The sequence below is a fragment of the Oenanthe melanoleuca genome, chromosome 9 (assembly GCF_029582105.1).
Source record: "Oenanthe melanoleuca isolate GR-GAL-2019-014 chromosome 9, OMel1.0, whole genome shotgun sequence".
Lineage (NCBI taxonomy): Eukaryota > Metazoa > Chordata > Aves > Passeriformes > Muscicapidae > Oenanthe > Oenanthe melanoleuca.
In genome coordinates this window covers 3,214,077-3,224,494 of record NC_079343.1, presented here as the reverse complement: position 1 = coordinate 3,224,494, position 10,418 = coordinate 3,214,077, and the positions used below count along the sequence as shown (strand labels likewise).

The 10,418-nt window shown below is 38.1% G+C and overlaps 1 long non-coding RNA gene across 2 annotated transcripts; it reads left to right on the top strand.

Annotated features, from left to right (window-relative positions):
• The first annotated feature begins 1,194 nt into the window (after positions 1 to 1,194).
• On the top strand, positions 1,195 to 9,807 carry LOC130257020 (uncharacterized). Of its 2 annotated transcripts, none has more exons than XR_008841218.1 (4): positions 1,195 to 1,277; positions 2,235 to 2,314; positions 5,733 to 6,061; positions 9,243 to 9,807. It is a non-coding gene; the product is annotated as an uncharacterized LOC130257020 (long non-coding RNA). The 2 variants fall into 2 exon arrangements; XR_008841217.1 differs by having other exon boundaries at positions 5,733 to 8,139.
• The last annotated feature ends 611 nt before the right edge of the window (positions 9,808 to 10,418 follow it).

Sequence of the window (10,418 nt, the reverse complement as noted above, 5' to 3'; positions counted from 1 at the left end):
GGCACAGTCCCATTCAATGGTGGCTGCATCCTCCTGCAGTGGCAGATGTGGTTCAGCTGGAGCAGTGCTCCTGGAGAAGGTGCAGTTTCCTCTGAAGGTCCAGGGATGATGTGGAAAGGTCTGGCTTTCCTCTGGAATCCAGTGGGTAAGGGCTGCTCTGATGTTCCAAATCTCAGTTTTTATCTGGGTAGGAAAGGCTTGGCTGCTCCCCTGGCTGGAGCTTCTCCCAGTGGGATGATGGAATTTTATCAGTCATGCACTGGGACTTAATGGCCATTAACAGGAGATATCTCCTGGAGGGAGGAAAAAATAAAAATGATTGCCCAGCTGGTTTGAAGATGGCCCATTAGCAGATAATATGTGCCAGGAGATCAGGGTCACTGCCCCACCCGGCTCCAACAGATGGTGACAGAATACACATTTCTGGTCATATCTGTATTCCTACCCAAGACAGAATTGGGAGAATTTCGTGACGTTTGTAAACAATTGTCCTTTTTTGAATATTGATTCTACAAGAACCATCAACAGCTTCTTTAATTTATCACTTCTAAAGACATTCCTTCCTTTACCAGCCACCTTGCAGGAAGGAGATTTGGTGAGAGCAGACATCAGGCTTTTCCTTCCAGCTGGCCAATCCCCATTTTTACCAGCTGAGGAGTACAAATGTAAAGCAGCCAGGTAGGAAACCTTCCACTCCACCTAAACATGAAACAACTCATTAGAATAATGACTAGAAAATATTGTAATTGTAAGTCTTTAGCCATATCCTGGTTACAGAAGCTTAGCACAATGTGACTGTGTTTTCTCAAGTTGTTTGTGTGGAGTTCATTTCTCCTGCTGGTAAATGAAGTAATTTTCTTCAGCTATTTTGTTCCAAAGATTCAGCAAAAAAAAAAGCACCCTGACATAGAATTCAAAACAACAACTCATGACTCACAAATAAAACTATTTCATAAGCACTGCAGATCCCATGAGGAAAAATATCCTACTAAGAATATTCAGAATGATGCACAGGGCTTTCAGATCAGTTGTACTTTAATATTTAAGTGGTAAATGCTGAATTTGGTCTATTAATGGTCACTTTACCAAATTCATTGGGGATTTTACAGAAAGACAAAGAATATACCTGATCTATTAGGTTCAAGGAAAATTTTTAAGTTGCAAGCCAACTCAAGGATTCCAAGGCATGAATTTCATTTGTTCTTCATGGGTTCCAAATCCAAATATTTAACAGGATATTTTTGATCATGCCACCATACTGAACAAAAGCAGCCAAGGTAGGAAAAAAAATTGAGATTTTATTTTCCAAATCTGCTATACATTTTTCTAAACTGTTTTTTAAACAGTCAGTTATTTTCATAAGTTTAAGCTGGAAAATGCATTATCATGACAGTAGAAATTCTAGTTTAGTTTCTTGTTCTTTCTGAAAGTACCATGCTGTGCAGAAAGGACCTAACAATAGTTTCACTGCTGTCTCATGGAAGAGTTGCTTCAGTAGTTTAAATCCAAGCTTAAAATCTTAAATCCAAGACTATTGCTGTTTTTAGAGATCAGTCTTATTTGAGAGAGTTTATATTGCAGGTTCCCAAAGTAATCCAGATTAATGCTTGAACTACCACAAACTGTCACACCTGAAGTCACTCTAGAGGAATTAATGACTGAAAAATCCTGGATTGCAAACCCTTATCCATTTGATAAAGGAGCAGGGTGGAGAGATGTCTTACATCAGGGCAAAAAGGAGAGTCAGGGCACAGCAGAACAAACTTCTCATTGTGTTGTTCTCTGAACATTCTGAGTTTATAAACATTTATCTGCTCATTTTACAGGGTTCAGTCACTTCTCAGAGCTCTCTGAGCCTCTCTACCACAGTCATTTTAATGTTAACCAAATATTGAACTCACTCAAAACGTTTATTGACTAAAATATCCAGTATATAAACATGCACAGTTAGAGGGCTTCTGTTGTGAGTGACAAAGGAGAAAGAGGAAGTTAGCTGATTTAAAAAATGAGTTACTCTCTGACATTATAGTTAGCAGAATTCCCACTGTTAAGCATAGTATTTATATTTACTGGAATAAATCTTATCTAGTATCAAAATAGGATACAGAAAAATGTATATCTAGAAAGGCACAGAAGGCTGTACTCTGCAATCCCTAGAAATAAATGTTTTTTGGGTCTTATTGGCATCTTCATGTTGGTTCACCTAAACCTTTAATATTCATATTACATTACAGAGGTGACTCAGGTGAAACCCCATGACTCTGTCAGCAGCAAAATTCTGCATCTCTTGATATTTCACCCCTAGGGATGAAAGGTAAGAAACCAATGAATTGTCCTACCTCTGTTTAATTAATAAGAAATAATGATGTTGAAGAATTCCATAGTCTCTAAGACCATGCAATCCATCAATCACCTACACATTTTTTTTATTATACTTTTTCCATTTCTGTTTTTAAGATTATAAGGCTCTATCTGATTGTTTCAAGAAGCCACACATATTTCACTGAAGCATTGATTGTTCAAGTTTTGTGGTAATTTCAAAAACTATCTGCATTTGCTTTATCTAATAATTTCAGATTCCTTTCCTTCTCAAAGCCTCAGGTATTCATGAAAAATAATTTAAAGAAACATTTGGCAAATTTATAATGGATATGAACCATCTGTAATAAAGGGGAGACATAAATTGGTATTTGGAGTACAGCATGAACCCTGCTATGGAGAAAACAGAAGTCAATTGGGAATTAAAATATTTTTAGGAGCATGTAATTCAATTGTGATAGCTCCATAACAATTATTCAATCTTCATTTGCACTGTAGATTTCCAAACCTACTGAGAAGTTGTGTAGGTTCCAGAATCTACTAGAATCAATATAAAATTCTGTGACAGGGAATCACTTCCTCTTCTTGCAAACACAATTCCTCAGGGTTCTGGCAGCTTCCAGACACACAGTGCATTCCATTAAAATATGGATCCATGTTTTTCTGTGTCAGAGTGCTCCAGACCTATTCCAATGTGGCAAAACCCCAATAATTACTCCTGCAGCCCAAGAATGGCTCAGTCTAACCCAGGAAACTGGCTGCTCTTCATGGAAGTGTCATTAATCATGAGCAATCCTTTAATTAGCCACATAAATGGTTACAGAACATTCAGTATGAACTTAATAGTCTCAATTATATAAAGGCTTGATCCTGGCTGCAGCTTTTTTTTTTATAATTAAACCAAATATCTGCAAAGTCCAAGGCCAAATAGTGTTTTTTTTTTGGGTCAGGAGCCACTGGGTGAATGGCATCACAGTGTTAGCAAAATGAGAATGGCCTCATTAGGATCTTCAAAGACCATAAATCACAAATATCAAGCAAAAAAAAAAAAAAAAAAAAGAGAAAACCCCAAAAGATTTCTTCATCTGATAAGCTTGTGTTATCAATGTTCTTTATGAAGTCAATGAAGTTAAATGACAAAAAGATAACTAAATACAGTAACTAGGAAATACAGCTTTGTATTTCTGGCTATCAGCTTAATAATGAATCTTAAAAATAATTTTATCAGTTATACACATGATTAAAGTAGCTCCAGCTTTATAATACTGATGAGATAATTAAAGTAATTAGAAATTACACCTACTTGAACAGTCAGTCAGTAAAAGCAGCTTTAATCACAATCAAAACCTTTTCTTCCCTGAAGGAAGAATTTTTTTTTCCCATAACACAGATTTTTGGTAGCCTCTCATTCATTTTCTTCAGACAGTGATCAGAATAAGCCTTGTCAGTGGTTGGAAAGAACACATTAGGAATGATTTTACACAGAAAAAAAAAATCAATATCCCATTCCTGGCATTCAGAACTCTTTTTAGCTGACTTTTTCCCCCCAAACACTCTATCCCTTGTTTCTCAGAAAAACTCTCTTTATGAAAACATCTGTCTGAACAAAACATTTGCTTTTACACTTAGAGTAAAGGTATGAATTTTCTAATACAGAACACTGCAAGCCAGTTTAACAGGATTTGTTATTTGTAATTTGTGCTCTGGCAAAGGCTTAGCTAATACTCTTCCAAATGAACCTCCTGAGCTCTCCTTTCTTGAGAATCATCATCTTTTCTCACCAACATAACAAAGACTTGCAAGGAATATAAGGCAACTTGAAAATTCTGGGCTCTGAGAAATTCCAGGAGTGCATCAGCTGAGGTGGATTGGATGCAAGAGCAGACCTGGTTTTGATGCAGTTCTCAGATTAAAGGCAGCCAATATTTAATTTTCTACTCCACAATTCAAAACAATCCCATCCCCCTGTTTTTCAGTTTTACCATTCTTTAAGATGTCAGCTTCTTGCATATTTTTTAAAATTAATTTTTAATTTTTACTTTTGGGCCAGAAAATAATACTTATACAATAGTTGTTAGATTGTATTTATACTGAGTACAAACACCCTTGCCCAATATTTAATGAGCAGTTAAAAATATATTTAAAAGGGGTTTTATTGTATTCAGTTTGGGAGCACTGAATCTAGATCTGCCACATCCCAACCTCCAAACAATCTCTATTAAAAGGCTTAAAATTTGGCCAAGATTTCTGTAAGGCAAAGCCCAGAGAAGGCAGCATCCACCCACAAAGCTGCTTCAGCATCAACTTGACTTTTTTTGCCACAGATAAACATTTGATTTTGAAGCTCATTTGATTTGGACAGGAGTTCAAGTAAAAATGTGCCTTGATTATTGATAAATGTCTACCAACAATTTCCTTTATCTTTAATACAAGTTTTTCCATATTAGAATGCTGTGCTAAAATCTCCCATGAATCTATTATGGAAAATCATTATTAAGGCCATGCTACTTCCAAGTATTTTTCCTTGAACTTTGCCATGTAAATGGTTAAAACACATCTTTTCAAGCATGTAAGGTTCTTTCTAAGAAAAGTTAAAGTTTTACATTATACAGAGGTTATACAAGGAGGATGAAATACTCACTGAGGTTATTCACCAATGGAACTGGAGACAAGTGATTCAGAAATTCAGATCCCATCAGGGATAAGAAATCAGTCTCCTATTCCTAATAGTTTCTGTCTGAGTTTAAAATACTCATATCAAATGTTAGCACAGTAAAATGTTCTTTAGTTGAGACAAATGTTTTAAAACCAGATGAGATGCAGCTAAGTATAGATTGGCCAAACCCAGTTTTAGCTTCTTTTAAAAGTGCTAGAGAATTCCTTTTGAAAATTACCTTAACAAAGCAAAGCATTTACTTAAGACTAGCTCGTTTTAAAATGCTGTAATTTCAGCTGAGTTGATGTTTCAATAGCAATGAATTTTCAAGCAGGATCTACCAATCAAAAGATAAAAGCAGGGTTTTTTTGCTGTTGTTTGGTGTTTTGTTGTTGGTTTTTTTTTTTTTATTTTTTCCTCCAGATTTATGAATCATTTCATTCATCAACAAAACAGGAGGAAATCTAAACTTTGGGAAAAGAAGCATTGGGGTAGAACACATCAAAATTCCTGTCTTTTAGCAGGATCACTGCATACAGCCTTCTACCCTCACTTCCAGAGCTCTGGGAAAACCTTCTGGGTGAGGAATAAACCTCTAATTCTCCCAGTGGGATCCCTCTATGGCCCCACCATGCTGGCTTTCTGAAATCCCAAATAAAGTACATTTACTATTTTGGACAGAATGCATTGGCATTCACTTCTTGAAGTCTTACACTTCTGTCCTCACCGATGGGTTTTTCATTTTTCCTTCTTTTAGGTGCACCTGAGGCATGGAAATACAGCAAAATACCATCAGATTATGAAATTCTCTATCAAGACAGTGACAAAAAGTACTGCAAAAGTTCTGTTTGCTGTGAGCCACGCTGGTTTTAGAAGGGGCCCAACTCTTCCTGACTTACAGAAACTCTTGATGATTTCCTCAGCTGCATTGTAGCTGGATGCTGACTCTGATTAGGAAGGGGTGAGAAGGAAATGAACAATTTAGCACAACTAACAAGTATACCAAGACCACCCTTTATTGAAGAAGGGATTCTGAAAGAGTGACCTTAAGCTCTTGGTGCTAAATCAGAGTTCAGGTTCAAGAAGGTGAGATAATCTTCCTGTGTCTCCTTTTTAATGATTGGAAAATTGAAACATTTCCTTCAGAGTTGCTTTGAACCCTTCTTTGCCTCAAAAACTCTTCTTCCCAGAAGGATTCTGAATTTCTCCACTGGCTGTACAGGGCAGATGCAAATTCAAATACCAGGTGCAAAGTACCAGAGATGAGGTCCACAAGCAATTTTGGAGGCAATCATCTCCAGCTTTGCAGCCAGGAAATGTTGCATTCAAAACAAAGTGATCATCAGGAGGAAACCAGAATTTTTCAGGCAACCTCTTCCATCCTCTGTTTAAGGAAAACTTTGATATTGGGGTATGAATCTAGATGCAAGTCATGGTTAAAAGGGTTTTCTTTCATGGCACCACTTTATTATAAACAATATTGAATTTTGAGTAGAAAGACACAATGGTAAGCCAGATCTGGGTAGGAAATTTGATCTTAATCTTACAGAAGGACAGAAAACTTTACTTTTCCCTCACTTATTTCAGACTCAAAGAAAGCTGTTGGTTTTCTCTCAAAAGAATTGGGCAGCCAAAGAGGTCTAAAACATACAGAACATCCAAAGCAGTTAAGCTGACATTGCCAGAGTAAATTTACTTGTGAGATGTAGGAATCTTAAAACCTGGATGTCAGCTTAATACTTAAACTTCTTGACTGTGGGGAGATTTTATATTTGTATAGACATGCATATATATATATTTATGAAAATATTTTCAGTAGTAGAAGGAATTATCACCTGTAAAGCAAGAAAGACTTCCAGAGCAGAGGTCCTGGATTGTGCAGGTTTTCCTTGATCACAAAAAAAAGTTAATTCAGTGATTATCACTTGTGCAGGCAATCAGCTTAAATTTCTGAAAGCTAGACCAGGTTTGAGATGGGCAGTGCAGTGAAAATCAACAAGATGATGTGATGTTTCACATTTAGCTAAAATCAAATTACCAATTAACTACTGTTTGCATCAGAAGCTGTTCAAGAAAAATGGGGTAGTTAGATTATATGTCACTTCTCAACCCAGAGCATTTAATTTCTGCCTCTCTCTGATCTGAAAGATTGTATTTTTGAATGTAAATTTTGCATAAGAAGTTCAATGGAAAGATCATATGTCTTTTTTTTCCTGCATAACTCTAAGCAGTAACAGTCAGGAATGGTTTGTGTTTAAGTGAGAAAAGCTACAGAGAGGAATAAAGACTGAACTGACTTGGACTGTACTATCAGAAGGATTTAAAAATAGCCCTACAATTTTTGGGAATCAACTGAGAAAGGAATTAGAGGAATGGAGTTCTTTAATCTGCAAGGGGCTCAGTCACAATAGGTTGATGATATCCTGATAGCCACCAGAACTAAGAGCAGAATTGTTAAATTTGGGATTAAATGGGCACAGCACATCAAGGAAGAACGCCCAAGTGATGAAGAAAACTGTGACCTTTCTGGGTTTTGAAATTCTCTGAGGTCAAATGAAGCTGAGCACAGAAAGATTAAAGAGCTGTCTGCCAAATCCCAGAGCAGCAAGCTGTAAGAGAATTGTGTGCCCTTCTTGGAATGGTGGATTGGTAATTACGGGCTGCCAGTTCATGTGGGCTTTTAAAAACTGCCCAGAAAGATTTTATTAAATGGGTTGATCATACTCAGGCTGTGCTCTAACAACTCAAGAAAGCACTGATGAGGGCTCCAGCTTCAGACTTGCCAGATTGCAGGAGATCTTTTGAATTATTCTCTTATGAGGGACAAAATACTGCCTTGGGAGTTCCAGCACAATCCCAGGGGAGCAGAGACCAGCCAGGGAATGCCTTTAACAGCTTGATGACACTGCCCTCAAAACCACCAGGGTTACACTGCCCTCAAAACCACCTCTGCTGCTGATCCTGCTGTGTTTCTGTTGGCCACCAAAGGGGGAAGTGCTCCAGAACATGACTGGCTGGAAACACTGGAAGGAGTTTATTCCAGCTGACTGGATTTAAGAGACAGCCTGAGAGAGAGCCCAGACTGGGAGCTCTGTGCAGACAGAAGCAGCTTTGTTTGCAGTGGAAAACACATGTCAGGATGTGTGCTGACTACCCAGAGCCAGGTAACTTAATCTAAGTTTCTAATGTCAGGTGTTTCAGCACAGAAACCCAAACTGGTTCCTCTCACCTGAGCATTGGAATTGAGTGAAAGGAAGAAAATCAAAATCTGGATGGATTCTAAATTTGCTTTTGCATCCATCCCGTGGGGCAATTTGGGAGGAGGGATGTTTGTTATCAATATGTCAATCAAACATGGGATAGAAATATTACATTTACTGGCAGCAGCACAAAAACCAGCTGAAGTTGCAGTTATGCACTGTGGAGCACACCAGACAGAACAGGGCCAAAAGGAAAAAATGACTTGGCCAAGAGGGTGTCTAAGGCTGCAGAAAAAGGCATCCATGCTTCCACAATGGGAGATGAGCCTGCCAGGTATTAAACCAGAATACAGTGCAAAAATTGCCAATTAACTGAAGCATTAGAAGGGAGATTTCAGCCCTTTGGATGGGCAGTCACCCCTAATGGACAAGTAACAGCTCCTGAAGCAATTGAGAGAAGTAGTAGAACACCAGTCTGGAGTGCAGAAAAATTGTTAAAACACCTAAGGAAGACAGTAATTAGCTCCAAGATGACTGAGACTGTGTATTCAAAGACTTACAATCATGGCACATGTAAAAGAAATAACCCAAATACTGGTTATAGGGGTATTATTGTTCCTGGTTATAGGGTATTAGAACTGGAAGCTATTAGAATAGGAGCTACAAAATCTGGTAAGTCCCTGCAAGATTAGCAACAAGCTGACTTTACAAAACTTCTACATAAAGACAGATATAAATATATTTTAGCCTGATCTTGGTGTGACTGGGGGCTATGTGGCTACTGTGCCCTGTCCTCACACTGGCCAGGTGATACAGAGAATAAGTGATATTTTCTGTGCCCTGAGCATCTTTGTTCCAGGCAGGAGAAGAAGGAGCTGTGGCTGAAGCTCTCTGTTGTTTGGTGCTCTCCAAACACAGTCCTGATGCTTTCCAGCTTTTCCACCCCTGTGAAGCAGTGAGGAGTTTCACACCTAGCAATGTGTGACACCTAATGTCAAAGTCACTCCTTCCCAGGTGGAGAAAGGAAATTACAATAATGAAGAGCTGCTGTTTTGTCTTATTTGCAGGTCTGAGCATTCAGGACCAGAGTTCCTGAGCTTGTCCTGCTCAGATCATGAGGAAGAGAAGACACTTGCAGCTGTGACTAAAAGGGTGTGGTACTTGCAGGATATTTTAGTCAGTGCTCCCTGGAAAGGGCAGAAATAAAACCTTAGATGAGCAATTACACATAAACCAGATGGCAAGGATGTTTTTATTTAGCACTAATCTAAACTCCTTGAGGGCTAAGAGTAAGCTGGACAGTCTTCTGCAGTGCTTTTATGAAACAAGAGATAAATGGACTAAACCACAGTTGCTAGTGTATGATTTGAATGTGTTCCAGTATGTCACACAAAGAATAGATTTTTTTATTTCCACTTAATGTTGTGGGAGTAATTTTCCTGCTATTTTTTTTTTTTCTAATGGAGTCTATAGAGCACATTTATTATTCTGCTGGTGTGGTGACTAGTTAGGAAGCTGTTCTTCATGTTTTATTCCTGGTCTTGCAAAACTGCTGAGAATGCTAAATCCAGTAAAGCATGCACAGAGTTCCCTGGTTCACCCATCACAGTTTTGTGTGTGCATTTGTGGGGTGTGCTGGGTAAAATCCACACTGAAACCCAGCTCTTAGAAAATCAGCAGAAAGTGTTGACCACTGCTGCTCATCATCCCTGAGCATTTCCAGTTACATCAGCTGGGTGATTTTAATGTCAGCATCATTAATACCAAATGATGCAGTTTTGCTGCTGTGAGCAATATGATGATTTAAGTTAATCAGGGAGATCTTTACTCCTTCTGCACCAAGGAGCATTGCAATCATATCCAGAGCTGTGCATCTTTCATGTGTTCTTGTTCATGGGTATTCTGCCTGGAAAACTAATGGATATTGGTTTCTGCAGTGCAACTTGCATTTTTTTCCAGCAAATTCTGATTTTCATCATGTAGAAATGTAAAGATATAATAGTGCATGTTTGGAAATGAAAACAACTGTATTCAGAATGCAAAAATTATGGTCTAAACCTGAGATTAGAAAGAAATGTTATTGGGTTGAAGGTGAGGGTGGAGGGAAAGGTCTCCCTTATCTAAGAGTGCATTTGATTTTTGAGTGCCTGTGGTTCAGAAGGTAGGAAAGCTCAGACCAAAGCGAGTTTGAGAAGCTCAAAAGTTTAGAAGGTGTCTGTGAGCTATACTTGGGTTTTATTGAA